We start from the raw sequence: 23,778 nt of genomic DNA, 5'->3' as shown, positions 1-23,778 counted from the left end.
ACTTGACGGCCCTGCAGTGAGGCCATAATCCATTTTATGAGCATACTGCTCACTCCTCTTCTCTCTAGACTACGTTCTATGGAGCCCAAAGATGTATAATTAAAGGCCCCTTCTATATCTAGGAATACAACCATAGCAAGTTGTTGCTGATCCAAGGCACTCTCCAGCCTAGAAACTAGCTGGTGTAGTGCCGTCTCAACCGACTTCCCTGGTTGATATGCGTGTTGATGAGAATGCAGGGGAAAGTCTCTTAATACTTTCTCCCTGATATGTCTATCCACCAGTCTTTCCAAGGTCTTAAGTAGAAAAGACGTTAGACTAATGGGTCTATAATCCTTAGGTCTAGTATATGAAGACCTTCCGGGTTTAGGTATATACACCACCTTCGCCTGACGCCACAAGGAGTACACGTACCCCATAGTGAGACAGGCTCTAAATATTCTGACCAGGTATGGTATGAGGACCCCCCCCCCCGCTTCTTGAAGAAGTGCCGGGAAGATCCCATCCACCCCTGGGCTTTTATAAGGGGCAAAGGATTCTAATGCCAACTTGACTCTTCTTGGGGTAACAATCTCTGCGGCTTCCTTCCAGCCACTTTTATCGGGTCTGAAGGATCCGCTCGATTCTACCTCACTATTCGTGACTACCGAACCTGGAAAGTGGGCATCACGCAGTAAGTTCAGGGTCTCCCTCTCTGTGGATGTATATCTACCCGAAGGAGACTCCAGTGAGCCCAGCCTTGCCCTTCTATCCAAGGTTAAAATTTTATGAAGCCTTGCCGCTTCATGTTGACTTTCAATGGAGTCACAAAACTGTCTCCAAGATTTCCTAGAAGCCTTTTTGACTTCTGACTTGTACCTTCTTTGTGATTCTTTGTAAGAATCTAGGCTTTCTTGATCCTGAAGTTCCCTGTATTTATTACAGAGTCTTCGTGTATTTCTCCTCAGGTGTTCAAGATAACTATTCCACTTGAAACTTCCTGTTACTCTTTTTGCCTTAACAATACGGCAGTTTAATTCATAAGAGATAACCAGTGTCCGTGTGAGAAAACCCACACTGAGCTCCAGCTCCTCTTTGTTTTTAATTATATTTGAGGGTCCTCCCTCCAGTCCCCTCCTCACATCCTCCTTAAAAGACGTCCAATCGGTTCGTCTAGGGTTTTTATAAGACGGGACCTCGAGGGAGCCCTCTATATAAAACACAATGTGTCTATGATCTGACAAGGAAGGCTCCAAAGATACCTTCCAGTCTTTAAATTCCTGTATGATTCCCATGGAACCCAGGGTAAGATCTATGATCCCCTCACTCCTATTATTAATGAAGGTAGGAGTATCACCAATATTCATGATCTCAAGATCAGTTGTACATAGAAATTCTATGAGGTACTTTCCCCTTCGGTTTGTATATTTACTTCCCCAAATGCTGTGATGAGCATTGGTGTCGCATCCTACTATGAGGTTTAATCCTTGTTTCCTACAGTACATCACCAGTCTCTTGAACTCCTCCGGCGGGGGTGGAGATTCAGAGTCTCCTGGGAAATATGCAGAGCAGACAACCAAGTTTTTGGCTGTCCCTCCTCCTCATATCTCACTAGGACTGCTACCAGGTCTATAGTAATGAAGCCTGGTATAGCCCAGGCGTTGTGATCTTTAACTAATATACATGCTCTAGGCTTCTCCTCTGCTATTCCACTGAATAAAGTGAAACCTGCACATTTTAGTCCCATGATATGCCCCTGTCTGAGCCAGGGTTCTTGTATCAGGGCGACAGAAAACCTGCCTTTCTGGATACTTCTAATAAGTACCATAGAGGCCGCTATACAATGTTGTATACTTGCTTGTACGAAAGTAGTTTTTCTTACCTTCATGCAATACTTTACCGTATGCGGTCTCCGGAACGTGCTGCTCCGTTTCCCGCGATGTGTCTTGAGGCTTGGCTGGCCCAGGTTCCTGTCCGGGCTCCCGCTCTTCGCCCCTGTTAGTCTCGGTATTGTCTGTGGTGGGGTTGGTCCTCTGCTTGTCACGCTTGCCCTTCACCAAGGTGAAGGTAGCCACATGCACCCCGCAGAAGATCTTCTTCCCCACCACTTTCTCCACGTCTCTGGAGTCCATGCTGACCACAAGTCGGACACCTCTCTTCTCCTCCTTGCGGTCGTAGACCCTCCAGCTGGTGGGATTTAAGCCATGGTTCTGGCGTGCCATTCTTCCCAAAAGGACATTATTGTCCTTTGGTTGTCCTGGTATCCAGACCATGACTCTCTTGTAGGAAAGAAGTTTATCCATGCCCACAATTGTGAGCCTGGCTCCTTCCCACGGTTGTATACCTGTAACAAGACTGGAAAGCCATGCTACAGTCTCGTCGTTTTCTGCTATAATGACGGCCGCACCTCTCGATAGATAGCAATCCAGGAACTGAGGCTTAATGGGCTCCTGCTCCGGAAGCTCATCTATCAGATTGGTGATAGCCTCTTCCACAGCTTCCACCTGTTTCTCGGTTAGCTGCTGGTCAGGATATCCTACAGGTACTATGGCCATCCTGATCCCAGCTTTAGCTATCCTAGCATATTCTACCTTAGGTTTTTTGCGGGTCTGCAAGTCTTCTTCTGGGGTTGCCCCCGACAGAAGTCGTTTCCCCGCTGGCATCTTGGTGGGTGGGGTCCTCTGTGCCCTAGAAGCAGAGCCCTTTTCAGGGTCCCGCCTCTTGTGCCCATTGGATACCCCCCAGTTGTTACTGTCGTGGTATTAGAAGGCCCTTCAGCTCCCGGAGTTAAGCCCTCTTTGGCCCGCTCCCGGGCCTTTAAGGCCTTCTTATATCTCCTCTTCTCAGCGCCAGAGCGCTGTTTCTTCTTCTTCTTCTTCTGGACCTGTAGATTGCCCACCTCTTGAGTGAGCCCTCTAACTGTCGAAGATGAACTATCCGAGGGTATCTCCGAAGAGTCCCCTTCGGTTGTTGTTGTAGTGTTTCTCTCGGAGGCCCCAAAAGAGCTCTCCGGTTTAATCAAATCAATCAATCAATCAATCAATACTGATCTGCATTTAGGGCAGTCGCCCAGGTGGCAGATTCCCTAACTGTTGCTTTCCTAGCCTTTTCCGAAATGATTTCAAAGAAATTGGAAATTTATTGAACATCTCCCTTGGTAAGTTATTCCAATCCCTAACTCCCCTTCCTATAAATGAATATTTGCCCCAGTTTGTCCTCTTGAATTCCAACTTTATCTTCATATTGTGATCTTTCCTACTTTTATAGACGCCATTCAAACCTATTCGTCTACTAATGTCAATCCACGCCATCTCTCCGCTGACAGCTCGGAACATACCACTTAGTCGAGCAGCTCTTCTTCTTTCTCTCAATTCTTCCCAACCCAAACATTGCAACATTTTAGTAACGCTACTCTTTTGTCGGAAATCACCCAGAACAAATCGAGCTGCTTTTCTTTGGATTTTTTCCAGTTCTTGAATCAGGTAATCCTGGTGAGGGTCCCATACACTGGAACCATACTCTAGTTGGGGTCTTACCAGAGACTTATATGCACTCTCCTTTACATCCTTACTACAACCCCTAAACACCCTCATAACCATGTGCAGAGATCGGTACCCTTTATTTACAATCCCATTTATGTGATTACCCCAGTGAAGATCTTTCCTTATATTAACACCTAGATACTTACAATGATCCCCAAAAGGAACTTTCACCCCATCAACGCAGTAATTAAAACTGAGAGGACTTTTCCTATTTGTGAAACTCACAACCTGACTTTTAGCCCCGTTTATCAACATACCATTGCCTGCTGTCCATCTCACAATATTTTCGAGGTCACGTTGCAGTTGCTCACAATCTTGTAACTTATTTATCACTCTATAGAGAATAACATCATCCGCAAAAAGCCTTACCTCCGATTCCACTCCTTTACTCATATCATTTATATATATAAGAAAACATAAAGGTCCGATAACACTGCCCTGAGGAACTCCCCTCTCAACTCTTACAGGGTCAGACAAAGCTTCACCTACTCTGACTCTCTGAGATCTATTTTCTAGAAATATAGCAACCCATTCAGTCACTCTTTTGTCTAGTCCAATTGCACTCATTTTTGCCAGTAGTCTCCCATGATCCACCCTATCAAATGCTTTAGACATGTCAATCGCGATACAGTCCATTTGACCTCCAGAATCCAAGATATCTGCTATATCTTGCTGGAATCCTACAAGTTGAGCTTCAGTGGAATAACCTTTCCTAAAACCGAATTGCCTTCTATCGAACCAGTTATTAATTTCACAAACATGTCTAATATAATCAGAAAGAATGCCTTCCCAAAGCTTACATACAATGCATGTCAAACTTACTGGCCTGTAATTTTCAGCTTTATGTCTATCACCCTTTCCTTTATACACAGGGGCTACTATAGCAACTCTCCATTCATCTGGTATAGCTCCTTCGGCCAAACAATAATCAAATAAGTACTTCAGATATGGTACTATATCCCAACCCATTGTCTTTAGTATATCCCCAGAAATCTGATCAATTCCAGCCGCTTTTCTAGTTTTCAACTTTTGTATCTTATTGTAAATGTCATTGTTATCATATGTAAATTTTATTACTTCTTTGGTCATAGTCTCTTCCTCTATCTCGATATTATCCTTGTAACCAACAATCTTTACATACTGCTGACTGAATACTTCTGCCTTTTGAAGATCCTCACATACACACTCCCCTTGTTCATTAATTATTCCTGGAATGTCCTTCTTGGAACCTGTTTCTGCCTTAAAATACCTATACATACCCTTCCATTTTTCACTAAAATTCATATGACTGCCAATTATGCTTGCCATCATGTTATCCTTAGCTGCCTTCTTTGCTAGATTCAATTTTCTAGTAAGTTCCTTCAATTTCTCCTTACTTCCACAGCCATTTCTAACTCTATTTCTTTCCAGTCTGCACCTCCTTCTTAGTCTCTTTATTTCTCTGTTATAATAAGGTGGGTCTTTACCATTCCTTACCACCCTTAAAGGTACAAACCTGTTTTCGCATTCCTCAACAATTTCTTTAAACCCATCCCAGAGTCTGTTTACATTTTTATTTACCGTTTTCCACCGATCATAGTTACTTTTTAGAAACTGCCTCATACCTGCTTTATCAGCCATATGGTACTGCCTAACAGTCCTACTTTTAAGACCTTCCTTTCTATCACATTTATTTTTAACTACCACAAAAACAGCTTCATGATCAACTAATACCATCTATTACTTCAGTTTCCCTATAGAGCTCATCTGGTTTTATCAGCACCACATCCAAAATATTTTTCCCTCTGGTTGGTTCCATCACTTTCTGAATCAGCTGTCCTTCCCATATTAACTTATTTGCCATTTGTTGGTCATGCTTCCTGTCGTTCGCATTTCCTTCCCAATTGACATCTGGCAAATTCAGATCTCCCGCTACAATCACATTTCTTTCCATGTCGTTTCCCACATAGCTGACTATCCTATCAAATAATTCCGAATCCGCATCAGTGCTACCCTTTCCCGATCTGTAAACTCCAAATATATCAAGTTGCCTGTTATCTTTAGAAATGAGCCTTACACCTAGAATTTCATGTGTCTCATCTTTAACTTTTTCGTAGCTTACAAATTCTTCTTTCACCAGAATAAAAACTCCCCCTCCCACCTTTCCTATCCTATCTCTACGATACACACTCCAGTGCCGTGAGAAAATTTCTGCATCCATTATATCATTTCTCAGCCATGATTCAACTCCTATTACAATATCTGGTAAATATATATCTATTAAATTACTTAATTCTATTCCTTTCTTTACAATACTTCTACAGTTCAACACTAACAATTTTATGTCATCCCTACTTGATTTCCAGTTCCCTGTTCCCTTATCACCGCTCCCTAGGCCATCCCGTTTCCCTGAATGTACCTCCCTATTACCCTTCCAAACAAATTTCCTAACTTATACGTACCACTGCGGTTTAAATGAAGGCCATCCGAGCGCAGATCCCTATCTTCTACCCACCCATTAGGATCTAGAAATTTCACTCCCAGTTTCCCACATACCCACTCCATAGTCTCATTTAAATCCCCAATCACCCTCCAGTCAGTATCCCTCCTACACAGTACTCCACTAATAACAATCTCCGCTTTCTTAAACTTCACCCGTGCTGCATTTACCAGATCCCACACATCTCCAACTATGTTGGTACTTATATCAGCTTGCCTTACGTTGTTGGTACCAACGTGAAACACTACCACCTTCTCCTTCCCCTCCTCCCTCTCTTCTACTTTCCTCAACATCTGCCTCAACCTAATTCCTGGATAACATTCTACCCTGGTTCCCTTTCCTCCACACACTTTCCCCACGTGTCTAACGATGGAATCCCCCATGACCAGAGCCTCAACCCTACCCACCTCATTTGATCCCTTCCCCTCCTGGTCAGCCCTATCTTTCCTGATAGCTGGAGAAGCTACTTCCTCCTCCCTTTTCTCCTTCCCATGACCCTGTTCCACCTGTCTTTTCCTATCCTCTACTCTACATTTCCCTTTCCTACCTTTTCCCTTCCTCCTACTTCCACGCATCTCAGCAACAGTTCCCTGTCCCTCATCTTCCCTCTGTTGTTCTACCTGGAGTGACTCGTACCGATTTCGCACAGACACCTGTCCTGAATTCTGATCCTGAATAGAGCCCTTGGCCTGCAATCTCCTTCCCCTTAGAACATTAGACCACCTGTCTTCTACAACTCCTCCCTTTCCTTCCCCTCCCTCTTGTACACCTACTGTAACCTGTACATTTTTTGAGGGAGTCCTATCTTCCTTCCTGTCTTCTGTGAGAATCCTAATTATCTCCCTCAAACTTTCCAACTCCTCCCTCATACCCCTCAATGCCTCACCACACCCACAATAAGTACACTCGCACTCCTTAGCCATTCTTTACGGGGGGAAATTTTTTAAATTAAAAAAATAAAATAACTTATTTGCAAAAAAAAATGAACGGAGGGATATATTGTCTGGGATAGTACACAACAATAGGTAATTAATATACGACTACACTACAATACTACTTAGTCGTGCTCTATTTTTTTTAATCCTACAACCCCTAACAGGATAAAAGCTGCTGTTAGTTACTGAATATCGAAAGTAATACACAAGAACTACACAATTCCAAACTGCAATTAAGCCTATCCTAATTTCACCAATATTTTAGTAAGAGTTTCTACGGATACCTCTACTACACCAGTACTACACAAATATTTTACAATAATAAAATAAGCACACTAAATTCTAATAGGATATTACTCGTATACTACTGTACAGTACACTACAGTAATTTTTAAACTACTTTCAGACGTATCCTAATTACGATACCGGTAAATACCGTATGTCACTACTAAGCACAACAGAAATGAAATTTGCAAGAACCACTGTACTCAAAGGTTACCTACGAAGCTAAATGCTTAGACAAATTATTATTAGTATTACGGTCTAATAGAGATACACGAAAGATAACACACGAATATAGCAGGCAAGATACGGCACTATCTAAATGTACTGTATCTATACTACAATGTATCTACACTACACTACACTGCGTTTGGTTAAATGCTTAAGTATCAAAAGGATTGCCGTACACGAAGAAAAACACGAATATAACTGGCAAGATACTATCTAATATATTATACCTTATCTTCACTACAATTCTACTGAAATGTGGTTATGTGATTATTACAGCTGGTGGATTACTATTATTTTCCCTACTCCACGGGACGGAGAAAAAAAAAAGTGTCCTTAATTAGGCCTACTGAAAAATACGAGGTTGTCTACAATAATTTCTCAAATATTTCTATCAAAACTACTACTACTACTCCAGGGACTTGAACTGCAATTACTGGGATATATGAACTTTATTATTATTAGCTAACCGCTCATAAATACTGAAAGATCGAGGGAGCGAAATATAAATTACGGATACTAACTACCTACTCAGAAGTACAAATGAATGGAATACAAGGTCAGCTGATTTTTATTTATATTTACTTGACTACACTACACCCTTTGTTCACGACTGTAGCCAACAATGCAATATTTGAATATGAGGAGCGACAATAATCAATAACAATACGACTGTTAACTATTACCGTGTAATCTCTTTAACTTCTTTTTAAATGGAAGTTTACAGGCGTATCGTGTTTTTTAATGTAGTAAATTATTACCTTCGCGATAGTTTGAACGTATATCTATACAAAATACCGGAGAAGTTGCTGCAGAAGTTACGGTACTATTCCTTATGATAATCTGCCTTTGTAAGTACAACCAACGAACCTACAGATATTTACCAATATTTTTAAAGTTAATATTGTTACCTAAAGTATTACCTAAACCTAAATTCGAAACAAGGTGCACCTAGCCAGCCTACTTAACCTAGAAAACGTAATTTACTGAAGACCAACTGAATTACTTGTTACAAAATTTAAATAATTATTACTACTCCCAATTTCTACCAACAAGCACTAAACACCACTATATAAACAGCACTAAATGAATCAGATATACACAAAATTAAGCTATTTCAATAGGTTTTCACTACTTTATCACTACAATAATGCAAGAGCTCTCTCAACAGCCAACCGTTCTCAAGCGCATCCAACAATGACACCCCATCGGCACGGGTCGCCTTACACCTTAGGGTTGGGCGGTGCTTTGGCTTCCTCCACCTTGTATACCGAACGGTTACCCAAAGGGGCTCCATTCGGCAACGCAAGAAAGGAGCTACTATTCCCCCTCACCACGAAGAGGATCTTCAATTGAAGAGGGTAACCAGGGTTAGCCCCCTACAATTGTAAAAGCACACACGAGGGGGTCCAAAGATCTTCAATATTATCTGGATCTATTGTCTCAGGTAGAATATCACTAAGAGGCCAAAGGTTAGAGAGCGGCGTGCTGGATACAAACTTGAACATCAATGAAGCAGGAGTGAATTTGTGAGATTCGTGAACCGCCGAGTTCATAGCGAAGGCTAACCAATGCAAGGACGTGTCCCACCTAGAATGATCATCATGATGATAGGCAATAAGAGCCGACCTCAGATTACGATTGACCCGTTCAGCTAGAGATGGTTGGGGATAGTAAGCAGAAGTAGTCACATGAGAGATGGACAGATCAAAACAGAATTTACGGAAGAGATTAGAGGTGAAGGAAGAAACAATGTATTGACAAGGACCAAAGAAGCAAAGATGGAATTCAAACAAGAAATAGTCGACTGAGCGGTAGCCAGCTTAGTCGGAAATAACCAGGAAAATCTTGTAAAACCATCTACACACACAAGAATGAATTTGTTGGCGTTCCCCTTAGATTGGGGGAAGGGTCCTACGTAGTCAATGTAAGGACGTTCCATGGGGCGCGACGCTTGGTGAGAAGACAATAAGCCTAGCTTAGTGGACATGGTAGGTTTACTCAGCCAACAGGATTGGCTGAAAATTAATTACAGAAATTATTGATTGGTACCTTCAAAACTGGGGGAAAGAAAAGATTAATATTACCAACCCACAAATGAAAGAACGAAATTTAGTAAAGAACAAACTTATGAATACCAAAATTTCTTCAAATAAAGTTCTTCCACTTCGCACCAGGGTGCATGGTCATAGTTTTTTACTAGAGACATCTATAAGAGAATGTCCACACTTCTTGATCAACGGAAAACAAAACAAGATGAAATTCACACAGTACTGACAACTTTGTGATCACAAAATTTACGGTAGTGACATATTCTGAGAAAACTAATGAATGGATCCAGTTTTTGAAGTTCATGGTTTCTCCTGTAGAGGATTTATTGGCGCAAGATTTAAAATTGCGGCATAAGGGTGTACCGCCCGGTACAGACCTCCCCCCCCCCAAAGGTCCTTCCAAGGGGTGACACAGAAGAATGCTGAAGAAAGTAATTTTCCAAAAAAAAAAAATCCAAGGTTTTTGTGTTAAACCGATTCAGCACTGGGAGTGATCACCGTCTTGTGAGAGCAAGAGTTGAACTTAATGTAAGATATGAAAGGAACAAACTCATAAGAAGAAAGAGCAACAGAATCAATCTCAAAAACCTAGAAAACAATTCGGAATCATTCCGAGCAGCTCTTCAAAGTAAGTACCATGTAACTAAGGCTGAAGATCTAGCAGAAATGATTGTTTCGTGTGCTCAAGAAATCGGGGGCATATGTAAGGAAAGTGACCAACCAAAGAAATTCAGTGACAAAACTAAAACCCTGCTAAAGCGAAGGAGAGAAAAGAAAATTCAGACTGATCGTGACATGATAGAATATTCTGAAATATGTAAGGCAGTACGAAGAGAAATGAAAACTGACTTACAGAAATTCAGGGAAGACACTTTAAGAACAAGCTTAGAGAGCAAGACGAGTTTCAAGACAGCCAAACGAAAACTCATAATCGGTAAAAAGCAGCTAATTGCTCTAGATGGAAATGATGGTCGAATTACTGAAAAGGAGGAAGTTTTGAAATTCATCAGAGACTTTTATTGCAATCTGTATAGCAAACCAAAGGAAGCCCTGAATGGACCTAAACTAAATGATATATCTAATGTTCCAGATATTATCCCTTCGGAAGTCAAGTGTGCTTTAGATAGTATGAAAAAGGGAACTGCGCCGGGTGATGATGAGCTTTGTGTGGACATCCTGAAACTCACAGGGGAGGAGACAATAAATCACTTGGCAAAAATATTCACTTCCTGTGTGCACTCGGCTTCAATTCCAACATCATGAAACAAAGCAAAGATCATACTGATACATAAGAAAGGAAATATTCACAGTATCAAAAATTATCGTCCTATCAGCTTGCTCTCTATTTTGTATAAACTTTTTACAAAGATCTTGTTAAATCGAATCAGTTTCATCCTTGACTCAGCCCAACCTATTGAACAAGCAGGTTTCCGTAGTAATTTTAGCACAATAGACCACATACTGACTGTAAGAGAAGTGATAAGCAGAGCAAATGAATATCATTTGCCTCTCTGCATTGCCTTTGTTGATTTTGAAAAGGCATTTGACTCTGTCAGCCATACAGCTGTCATGCAAGCTTTACATGAGCAAGGAGTGGAAGCAGCTTACATCCAAGTGCTCAACAATATCTATGAGACTTCTTCAGCTTTCGTTAATATCGGTAAATCAACCCCAGAATTCCCCATCAACAGAGGTGTCAAACAAGGTGATCCCATCTCCCCGAAACTATTCTCAGCGGTCCTAGAGATGGCTATGTCTAAGCTGAGCTGGGAAGAAAAGGGAATTAGAATTAATGGGAAAAGGCTAAATAACTTGAGATTTGCAGATGATATTGCTTTACTGGCAAACGACTTCGAAGAGCTCCAGACCTTAATTACAGATCTTGCATTAGAATGCCAGTTGATTGGCCTAAGCATAAACCTTTCCAAAACAAAAGTTATGTCCAACGAATGGGTTCAAGCTGGAAATGTGAATATTAAGAACATGCCATTAGAAGAGGTCAGTGATTACATCTACCTTGGCCAGATTATAAATATGACAGGTGATATAAGACCAGAAATCTATAGGCGCATCAAGCTCGGATGGCAAGCATTTGGAAGGAATTCTTCAGTATTAAGATCAAAAATGCCAGCAAATCTGAAGAAAACAGTATTTGACCAATGCATCCTTCCTGTGCTGACTTATGGCTGTGAGACTTGGACTCTGAATGAATTCACAAAAGGGAAACTTCGGACCGCGCAGAGAGCCATGGAAAGGTCAATGCTAGGCTATACAAAGAAAGATAGGAAAAGAGCTGATGACATCCGGTCTGTTACAAAGGTTAAAGACATCTTAGAGAGAGTACGCTCCTTAAAATGGCAGTGGGCTGGCCATGTTGCACGAAGAAATGATGATAGATGGACAAAACTAGTGCTGGAGTGGAGTCCGAGAGAACATCGAAGGCCTAGAGGAAGACCACCGGACAGATGGGACAAAGATATCAAGAAGATCGCTGGTACCACTTGGATGAGATCTGCCCAAGACCGTTCTACTTGGAGAAGACTGTTGAAGGCCTACCTATACCCACGACTTAAAGAGGCCACATCATTTTAATGATTGAAATGGCTGATTGTATTGTATTGTATTGTATTGTAATTTGAAGTTACTTGAATTCCTGCTTTCTTGCAAATAGATTTGTGGAAGAGGATGGAAGAGACATAAGGAATTTCCCAAGTCTTTTAACGTTGATCCGTAGAAGAATTTTGCAGAATGTCGAAACAAGTTACCAAGTATTGTTTTGAAGTAGATAGTTAGGAGTTAGTTGAACTCCGGCTGGAGAGTGTCTTAGTCTCTGTATATATTTGGAATACATGCTGTTCATTTTGACGGCAAGTCCTGCCGTCGCAGCCGGTATCCAGTCGAGGTCGCCCGGCCCCCTCAAGTACCCTGAGATACCTCTCTCCCGCACTATGAGAGGGGTAGTCGTGGTGAAGGACGCCGCAGATGCGAATTTTGTTTACAGTCCGCAGATAAGCTTGCGGTTGGTGTGCCGCACTTCAGTCTGTGCCGGGAGATAGCCTCCGGCGCGCCGTGCACAGAAGGACATCACGGGAGTGAAGTGGGCCCTTACCCCACCACGGTGGCGGTAAGGCGACGAACGGCTTGGGGGCACTGAAACAAAAATATCTCGGCGACAGAAAGGTGTTGGTGACTTTTATTTTAGGGTACGATCTTGTTGGTGAGGCTGAGGGGCCTGCGGCGTGCAATTGTTTTCACTGATATGGTTTAGCAGGAGACAGGAGCTTGGTAATGGCCGCAAGGAAAAGGACAGCAGAATAACCAGAGGGGAAGATCATACATCAAAGACTTATTTCTATAAAAATTAAAATAAATTGGGGCAGAAGGCCTCAAAAACAAAACATAACCATCACACTGTTGCAAAACGTAGATAGCAAATTAACAATGATATTACACAGGTTTCACCTGAGACAGGTGTACCCTAAAGATCCTCTCGGTGGCTGGATTGCTCACTAATAATGTAACAGGAGTAAGGAAATCTAAAATGATGCACGACCCATGAAGTCTGGGGGAAAGCTTTAAAATTGCGGCATAAGGGTGTACTGCCCGGTACAATAATAATAATAATAATAATAATAATAATAATAATAATAATAATAATAATGATAATAATAATAATAATAATAATAATAATAATAATGGTGCATGGCATCTGTGTAGGGTTGGTGGTGTCCTAATGAGGATACAATGAATGGCGAAGACGTCATAAACATCCAGTCCCCAAGTCAGGGGAATTAACAGTATGAGGAGGTTGATTATGAAAATTGATTCGGGGCCATCGGTCCAAAGGCAAGGATTCTATCCATTTAGCCACAAAGTCGAGCTTTAATTTGCTAAACCTTCGGCTACCATATCCACTGATGGGTTGAGCATTGGCAGCAGCAGAGGTCAGGACAGTAGCTTGTGAAGCAGATTTCACAACTCGGCAGGCTGCTCCGTTGGCTATTGGCTGCAGCTCAAAACGCTGAAAGCTTGGCGTTCACTAAACCTACCATCTGGTGTGGCCAGTATCCAGTATTCGGGAGATAGTGGGTTCGAACCCCACTGTCGGCAGCCCTGAAGATGGATTTCCGTGGTTTTCCATTTTCACACCAGGCAAATGCTGGGGCTGTACCTTAATTAAGGCTGCGGACGCTTCCTTCCCACTCCTGCCCCCATCGTCGCCATAAAACCTATCTGTGTCCGTGCGACGTAAAGCAACTAGCAAAAAAACCTACCATCGAAAAGGGGTAACCTAAGTCTACTGGTGACCCACGGCTTGATCCGAGCATAAGCCACTGATTAATCAATCAATCAATCAATCAATCAATCAATCAATCAATCAATCAATCAATCAATCAATCAATCAATCAATCAATCAATCAATCAATCAATCAATCAATCAATCAATCAATCAATCAATCAATCAATCAATCAATCAATCAATCAATCAATCAATCAATCAATCAATCAATCAATCAATCAATCAATCAATCAATCAATCAATCAATCAACCAATCAATCAATCAATCAATCAATCAATCAATCAATCAATCAATCAATCACCTAGGTGGGTGCAGTAAAATAACACCCACGATATCTCCTGCCTGTCAGTCAATCCCCACTGATCTGCATTTAGGGTAGTCGTCCAGGTGGCACATCCCTTAGTCTTTTTTTTTAATAATTGCAAAGAATTTGGAGATTTATTGAACATCTCCCTTGGTAAATTATTCCAATCCCTAACTCCTCTTCCTATAAACAAATATTTGCCCCAATTTCCTCTTGAATTCCAACTTTATCTTCATACTTCTTTCCTACTTTTAAAAATACCACTCATGCTTATTCGTCTACTTATATCATTCCACGCGAACTCTCCACAGTTCGAAACATACCACATAGTCGAGCATCTCGTCCCCTTACTTCCAAGTCTTCCCAGCCCAAAGTTTGTGACATTTTCGTAATTCTACTTCTTTGTACGAAAACACCCAGAACTCCTTGTCTGCTTCAGCTCCCCCCCCAATATAAATGAGCAGTATCTCGTACTGGGTTGATGTAGGGAAAACTGTAAAGAAATGTCTATTACACACAGTCCGTATTCGATGCCTGTTTCCACTACCACCATACCTCATGCCGTCGTTTGACCAAGTCCCTTTCAGAGTATAGACCTGATACATAAATGTTCCCTTCACAAGACATGATAACAGTTTCATGTTAGACTTTCACACTGACCGAACTTTCTGACACAATCGATAACCTGAGCCTACCCTAATACGTGTAGTTCGTTTGTTACAATGTGAACCTCAAATAATATGAAGCTACTAGTCAAACAGTCTAATTTAGCAGCACATCCTCTCATGACAGCAGATCAGCGCATGTGATTTCAATAATTCAGCTCAATTATCCAAGTTGATTACTTACTTTTCCCCAGATTCAATTGTACTAGGCGTATGCAGCTCGAAGATAAAGACGCTCATCTGTATGCCGACTCGCAGCATAATGGCCTCGTTCTAGCAGCCGTACTGTCAATGAATGAATGTGACGCACTCTGCGGTCGTGTATTTATAATCAGGCTTGTGATGGCGTTACCACGCTTCAATATGGGAGGTCTGTATTACCCGCGCCCGCGACTGGAAACTTCTCCCGCACAAAGAGTGACAAGTATCTCACTTAACGTATGCACTTATAATTATAGCCGTGCCGCATATCAAAGTTTACAGGAAATTATGCAGGTTGCAATTCTCCTATCCAATCCAGTGCATCTCTTCTGTATCCGGAGATATTAAATTAATTTCTTCTTCCCTCCAAAGCACAATCAGCCCGCGAGATTAATGAAGTGGTGCGCGTCCAACACTATTAATAAAGAAGCTTCGCTTGGGTGATAAATTCCTTTTATGAGTCTCTGGAATTTTCATAATGATACTGCTGCTATGTTCCCACGAGAAATGCTCAATCTGTACTCTCTTATGTAATAAACTGCTATACAATGGCTTTCATGGTGGTCTCATGCAATTCCAATACCTAAGGCTAAAATCCATATTATTTGAACATGAACTGAATGGTTCACTATATGGCAACCATTTCCTCATAATCACTGATCACAAGCCTCTTGTTCACTTATTCCATCCTGGTAATAAGATCCCTGAACATTCTCTAAGGAAACTTCAGAGATGGTCAATATTCCTTTCTGACTACTCCTATCAGGTTGCCAATCGTAGCACATCCCAGCATTGTAATGCTGATTCTCTCTCTCGCTTACCTGTAGGTCCTGATACTACTTTCGATTCTCAAGAATCTGAATGTCTTCAGTTAGACATTGAACTTGAAGACACAGTCTCCAGTTTTCCCATTGACGCTACTTGTATCGCCAAAGTGACTGATAAGGATAGTACACTAGCTGCAGTTCGTACTTATATCCGCAACGGTTGGCCTCTTCAACACAAGCTTCCTACCAGCCTTGCACCTTATCATCGTCTTCAGCATCGTCTCACGGTTCGTTCCGGAGTAATCCTATTAGAAACAGGCACCCTATTCCTAGTGGTTATCTCACTTAGTCTGCGCAAACAAGTTCTCGACTTGTTGCACGAAGGTCATTGGGGAGTATCACGCACGAAGCAACTCGCCCGTCAACACTGTTATTGGCCCGGTATTGACGCCGACATTAAGAAACTCATCCGCCACTGTGACCCGTGTCAGGTACATCAGAACGCACCGTCGTCTGACCTCGCTCCATGGCCTCCTGCTACTTCTCCTTGGGAACGAGTACACATAGACTTCGCTGGACGTTTTCTCAACTGTATGTGGCTCATTGTGATAGATTCTCTATCCAACTTTCCTTACGTCGTAGAAATGCATTATACTACTACAGAAGCTACCATTCGCGCACTTCAGAAGGTTTACCTCAAGTGCTCATTTCAGACAATGGAACTCAATTTACTGCCACTAACTTCCAGAACTTCTGTACTCATAATGGCATTCGGCATTTTCTGGCACCGCCTTTTCACCTACAATCTAATGGTGAAGCTGAACGTCTTGTCCAGACTCAAGAAAAACATGAAGAAAGCCGTAACTTCAGGTTTAACGAAGGATCAGGCATTGTTACAACTCCTAAGCAGATATAGGACTATGCCTTTGCTTTCTTTGTTGCAGCCTCTTCCTGCCCAGCCGCAGCGCTTGCAACCAAAGTTCAACACCGCCGACAAAGTGTATGTCCGGACTTTCAAGTCCAATCCTCCCTGGATACCTGGTATCATCTGCCGTACCTTGGGCCATCGTCTCTACGACATCCAGATCGCCGAGAAACGCATCTACCGCCACCAGGACCAGATCCGCCTCCGCTACCGTCCATCTCCTTCTGTTGATTCCCTTGTCACACCTTAGAAATCCATTGCACAACGAGCTCTGGACCATCTAATCAACATGGGTTCTTTTCAGGACGATTCTACGCTCCTACGCCCAGACCAGGTTCCGGACAACACAACAGACACGGCCGACTCTCCAGCCCAGCATCGCTGCCGCCACCACCGCCGCCACCGCCGTCGCCGCTTCGCGCCGTACCGGCGTAATTAGGTGGGGAGGGTGTTGTGTGTGTCCTCCGCCGCCTGCAAGCTCTGCAGCCCGCCCATCATCGACGTTTCGAGAGACCACGAGGTGGACTGCAGTGCGCTGACGTAATCGTCTGTGAGCGACGTTTCCGCCTCTCCAGGCGCCTTGGTCAGTACCTGGATGATTGCCCACAAGCGCGCAGCTCAGCGCTAACGGCCCCCGCTACGGCCAAGGACCCGGCCGAGAGGGGACCGGTGGCGACCCACCACAGCGTGCCCCCCGTGAGCAGTGAGCGAAATGCGTCAGAGGAGCACAGAACAGACTTCACCACTGATTCTGTGCAAGTAAACCTGATACAGGATGCTCACGTAACGGGGTGCGCCACGCAGTACTTTGCGCTCACCACCACTACTATTACAACCACCACCGTGACAACCAGGACAACTCCCATGACCACCCCGTCAGTAGCCGCTGGTAAGCATATACCTGTGCAGCTGCTGCCCACTCGGCCGGCTGGCTCTCGAGCCGAGCCCCGAGAAAGGAGCGCGCAGCGCGGGGAAAGCGAACCAGGAGGCTTGACGTTATGTGCGAGTGAACGGGAACCGGGGGTCGACCCTGAAGTGCCAGAACTCGCACTCGGGAAGGAACAGTCACATGACTCCATTGAGCCAGTGACTGGGGAGACACTCAAACACAAACAGGAGACTACTTCTCTCCCAACACAAACCTTGCCCCCAAACCCAACCTAGTGGCAAGCCAGCCGGACGCCGGAAAAGCGGGACCCAGTTCCGCCAACCCGAGCAATGAGGCGGCGTCCAAGGGAAGGAAAGAGGGCAAGTAAAGACGGACTCGGCGGAAGGCGCCACGTAAAGTCCCACCCCCCAAGCAAGCCGGCAAATCGGACTCTGACTCAGATGAGGCAAAACTGGTGATTGATATATCAAGCACATCCCACGACGCCGACACTGAAGGTTCAGAGGGAGAGGAACCGTACGAGCGCGGGGCGACCGAAACCTTGGACCCAGCCACCCAGCCGGGAAACCAGGAAGACGGTTTCAGGTAGGCTAAGAGTGGGAGAAGGAAAGGGGAGGGAAAGGGAAGGACCCCAAGCCTCTGAGCCGCAAGGCCCAACAAGGCGGTGGTCGGAAACCGAGTACCCTAGTCGAAAGCTCCACAGACACCTCATTCAACTCGATCATGCCACCACCAGACACAAACACGAGACAGGCACAACAGAAAAGACCTCAACAAGCACAAACAAGTAAACCAGCCACCCGTAAGGGGTCGACCCTGTAACGGGGCCCATGGAAGTAATATACATCTATTATGTATAATAGTGCTAAGGGGAAATCTAAGAATAGTTTCCCTCAAGTAGTAAGATTTATGCAATGAAGTAACTATCAAATTAAGAATGGAGGCCGTGGTCTTAGAAATCTCCAACAAGCATTGCTGAGTAACAAGATAGTGGGCAAAGGAAAGGATGCTACATAACCTGGAAAGTTAAAGAAAAATGTAAGGAGGAATAAGGGACATGATAAGTGAAAATAGATCAGAAACCAATATAAAATTTAGAAATAGATATATATATTGAAGTAATAAATCAAACCTCTGACAATTTACATGAAAGGAGGACTATACAAATATAAAATTTTTCCAACCACTTACACGGATTACAAATTCATTATATGAAAAAAGAGGTAAGATATCCAAGAGAAAGAAAGGAAAAAGAGAAAATGCCACAGGAAAGGAAAGGGACAAACAAGGAAAGGATGAATACTGCAATAAAAAGAGAAACCCAGAACGTCAAGAAAGGGAAGATGTTCAGTTAGCAAATTCAAGTATACCAGCTGAAAAATTATCTGAGCAAAATGCAAATACTATATGCAGGTCACCACCACTTCCGTTATCACACAGATTAACACTAGGTAACGTAGTTCTACAGCCGAATAATCACAATGTAGTTCCATTAAACCAGTTTCACAATATCCCGAAGCACTGAACGAATAGAAGTGTGTGTACAGTAGAAGCCGCACAGTTGCCAAAACACCACACGCACACTTCAAAAGAAAGTTGTTACGAAGGTCGTCAATGAAAGGTTTTAAATACAAAAGGGGCAAGTGAAATTTCGGCCTGGAAATGCCATGCTCCCAGTTTAATTTTGCAGGGAAAGTCTGTCCCAATGCAATTAAAAATATTTACAGTAAAGAAATCGGTTTGTCATACCTGATAATGAAGCAAATTGAACTGCCCGCAAATGAAGACTTCTGGGCACATGTAATTAAGGACGAAGTTGACGTAGGATGTTGCTCCCTCCACACAGGCCTAAGTCCATCTCAATATTTCCAGAGGAGGCCAGGTAGTTATAGTGTGGAGTAGAATGAGAAATATATCTGGAAGATTCCAGAGATTAGTGAAGCATGCGCGAATAAACCAGGCGGTCACGTGACGTCAGCCGGCAAAAAGGAAGTTAGTTTATCGAAGATGGTGAAGATGAATAGAGTAGAGTTCATGCAAAGTATGAAGTATGCAAGTTCACAGCAGTATGCAAGTTCCAGTTGGAGAAAAAATGCAGTTTATATCATGATGAGGGTAAGTCCATACTAATCGTAGAAAAGAGGTTATGTGCGTGGCGAATTTCAGAAAAGTAGTTGCCGATGAAGTGAAGAGTCCGTTACAACCCCCAACCCTTACGGTGTACAGTAACAACATCAAGCATATTGAAATGGAGCTTCTCGAAAAGCTGACACATGAGCAGAGAAATTATTATATCTATAAGCCGAGAATAAACGCGCATGAAGCGGTCCGGCTACATATGTCCAGCTTTGAAAGCTACGAAATCGCTATACAAGTGCTGAAAGGGCTTAATATCAAGTTTGTACAGATATTGCCCAACACAACAGTAAAGCGATTTGTGGTGAGAACGCCCAATAACACGTATGAGCCAGGTGATATCGGGCTAGCCATGCAAACCCAGGGTATCAAGGCTCTTACTATATACAGGATGCGAACAGGAAACAGGCCAGCCAAAGGCTGCCTCTTCCTAGTTGCCGTGGCGGATACCCCAGGAGCGGACAACCTGCAGAAAATGCGGATGCTGAATAACATGCTGTTGACAGTTGGACCGTACCGCCCGCAAGCCACTGGCCCGCAATGTGGGGTGTGTCAGATGCATGGGCATTCGGGGGCGACATGTCAGCTGGAACCCAGATGTCGCAGATGCGCCGCCTCCCACCTGTCTCGCGACTTCCCCCACGGCAATGACCCAGCGTACTCTAAGTGCGCCAACTGCGAGGGTAAGCACGCGGGTAATTATAGAGAATGTCCCAGCTGCAAGGACTACGAAACCGCCTATCAAGGCAAAGGGTAACAAGCGTGGCAACTCTAAAGCCCAAGCAGGCCCATCAGGCATAGACGCTTCACGTAGACAGAAAATTGGCCCCTCAGGTAAAAAGGACCCTTCAGGACCTACAGGCCCTTCAGGCACCAAGGGCCAAAAGCAAGGCCAATCAGGCAAACTAGACCCATCAGGTGGAGGTAAAGTAACCTTGCAACCCCCAAGGAAGAATACACACAAAACTGGGCCCTCAGCCCAAGCACCTCCACCTCCGTTCAAAGTAAGACCTCCGGAAATAAAAACAGAAAGAAGAAGGCCCTACCTCCAAGACCCAACTTAAGGCAGGTTAAGCCCACGCACGCTGCCCTGGAGCAATCCCAGGGCCCGCCCCAGGCCAGCTCCACCCCCGCAAGGAACCTGCCGTTAATAAACCAGCATCCGACTCACCCCCCCCCCCCCACCAACCCCAGCCCCCGCACAAGAACGGTCACACCCATCTCACCACCTACACCTTTAACACTAACACTGGTACAAGAGCCAGAGGGAAACGTGGCAGTAAAGGCGTTCAGGGAAAGGATAGAAGAAATCCTGAAAACCTTCTTTCCGAACCTGAACCTCACGGCAACCATAACTACTGGGGTTATGATGGCCAACATGCTCCCATTCTCCTGGCTAAGGGATCTGGTTAATGCGATCGCTGACCTCCTAGCCCAAGATGCCTGAGCAACACGACGATGACAACAATAATAATAATAATAACACGTAGGAGCTTCGAGTTCTAATATGGAACTGCCAGGGCGTCAGGTCTAGGAAATATGAACTTGAAGCCTTCCTAGCCGCGAACACCATTCACGTAGCTCTCCTAACAGGAACATTCCTCCTACCGGGGAAGAAGTTCACCATAAGAGGCTATAAATTACACAGAAGCGACAAGGCTAACAGAGACGGAGGGGTGGCAGTTCTGGTAAGGAAGGACATTAAACATATGGAACTAGACCTACCAGAGACGGTCGAGCTGGAGGCATGCGGAATTGCAATGCCAGTGCGAGGAACACTCATCAATGTCATATCGGCATACACCAGACCTAAAAGCCTTAACACACAAGACATTGAAGCGGTACTAAGGCTAAATCGAAATACGATCGTAGGAGGAGACCTAAATTCGAAACACGCCAGCTGGGGCTGCCTGAAACCTAACGCTGATGGCGAAAGGCTATACAACCACATGCTAACCCAGGACTATGTGGTAACAGCCCCCAGCGAACCTACGTTCCTAGCGCCAAACGAACAGGTCGGCGATATACTAGACATAGCCCTACTGCGACATATTCCTCAAAGACACAGCATTAAAGTCATAAACGACCTAGGGTCAGGGCATCAGCCAGTGACATTTACACTGGAAGCGAGCCCGGAGGAATATGAGAAAAACCCCAAGCGCCGACTCAACTATAAAGCAGCCAAATGGGGTAAATTCGAAAGAAAACTCGATTCACTCCTACAGGGGACTGAGGATATACAAATAGTAAACCCAGCCCAAACGGACGAATCCCTAAAAACACTCATAAATGCGATCCAGGCAGCCGCAACTGCGAGCATCCCGGTACACTCACCCAGACAACACACTAACATATAATACCGGCCCACATTCTAGATATAATACGCCAGCGCAACTAACACAAGCGCAAATGGGCCCGATACCACCGCGATGAAGACCGGATACGTAAAAATGAACTCAGAATCGAAATCGAACCGAACTAATGGAGTATAGGTCGCGGATCTGGAATAACAAACTGAGTACGTTTGACACTAATACCAGACCGGTGTGGAACTTAGCGAGATATTTCACGCGAGAACCGCACGTGATCCCAACAATCAAGGGACCTAATGGACCAGTATACGAAAACCATGATAAAGCCGAGGTGATAGCTGACTCACTGGAAGCGGCCTTCACGCCCAATGACGAACCGTCAGATCCCGCCTTCACATTAGACAAACAGAGGCCAAGAACATAATACTAAAAAAGCTAACACCGAAAGCCCTCGCATTACTCACTAAAATATACAATGTTTCAATTGCAGTACTATCCGGAACAGTGGAAAAAGGAGAGAATCCTTGTATTTGGCAAACCAGGCAAGGACTAGTCTAACCCTAATAATTACAGGCCCATCAGCCTCCTGGACGCCCTCAGCAAAGTATTCGAGAAAATACTGCTGAAAAGGCTAATAGCACATATTAAGGAAAGAGGAATCACTCGACATGAAAAATTCGGTTTTAGGAACGGCCACTCCGCCCCGCAACTACTTACCCGGGTCATAGAACAAGCGACCATCGGACTAAACAAGCGGAGGGACACAGGCACGGTATTCCTCGATATCTAGAAGGCATTCGATAAAGCCTGGCACGAAGGCCTATTAGCAAAATTAATAGACCTCGAATTCCACCCAGGGTACATAAGATTAATTAAATCATACCTGGAAGGCCGATAGTTCCAAGTAGATGTCCACAACACACTGTCAAGCACGCGACCGATCAGGGTGGGCGTAGCCCAGGGGTCACTAACAGGCCCAATCCTGTTCATCCTATTTACGAATGACATGCCGACAGCGGAACTCGCTACCACGCACCTCTACGCGGATGACACAGCTATCACAGTACAACACCCTCAGCTAGCATGCACCCGAAAGGGACTACAAGTAGCACTGCGAACCCTCGAGCCCTGGCTAACCAAATGGCGTATCAAGGTCAACGTTGACAAATGCCAAGCTGTGATGTTCACTAGGAAGAGTAGACGCACACATAGGCCAGCCAATATAAAACCGCTTAAACTATTTAATCAAGATATAGCATGGCACGATAAGGTCAAATATCTAGGAGTAGTCCTAGATAGAAAACTAACCATGCTATATCACATTAAAGAGAGCCAGCGGAAAACACACGCACGATTGTCACAGCTCTATCCTATACTGAATAAAAGATCCAGTATTAAGAAAAGAGTAGCAATCAACATGTACAAGGCCCTAATTAGGCCAATAATAACGTACGCAGCCCCCGCGTGGGGCTACACTGCTATGACGAACCTGGATAAGCTGGAACTAATACAAAACAAATGCATTCGAGCAGCGGTTAGACTCCCGTATGACACACCAATACGCCACCTAGGCGGAATTACGAAAGTCAGCTCGATAAGGCAACATATACGAAAACAAACACTCCGAATATACACGAAGTCATAGGGTAGTAAGGTCAACCCACTAGTCAGAGGAATAGGACGCTATGACGTCGACCTATACACCAAATACCCCACACCGAAACACATTCTGTTTAGCCACAGGGTTAGGAGGCCGGGGGCCCAAAACCGCCCCCCACCTCT

This window comes from Anabrus simplex, chromosome 3 (assembly GCF_040414725.1).
Source record: "Anabrus simplex isolate iqAnaSimp1 chromosome 3, ASM4041472v1, whole genome shotgun sequence".
Lineage (NCBI taxonomy): Eukaryota > Metazoa > Arthropoda > Insecta > Orthoptera > Tettigoniidae > Anabrus > Anabrus simplex.
Note: the sequence above shows the minus strand (reverse complement) of the source record.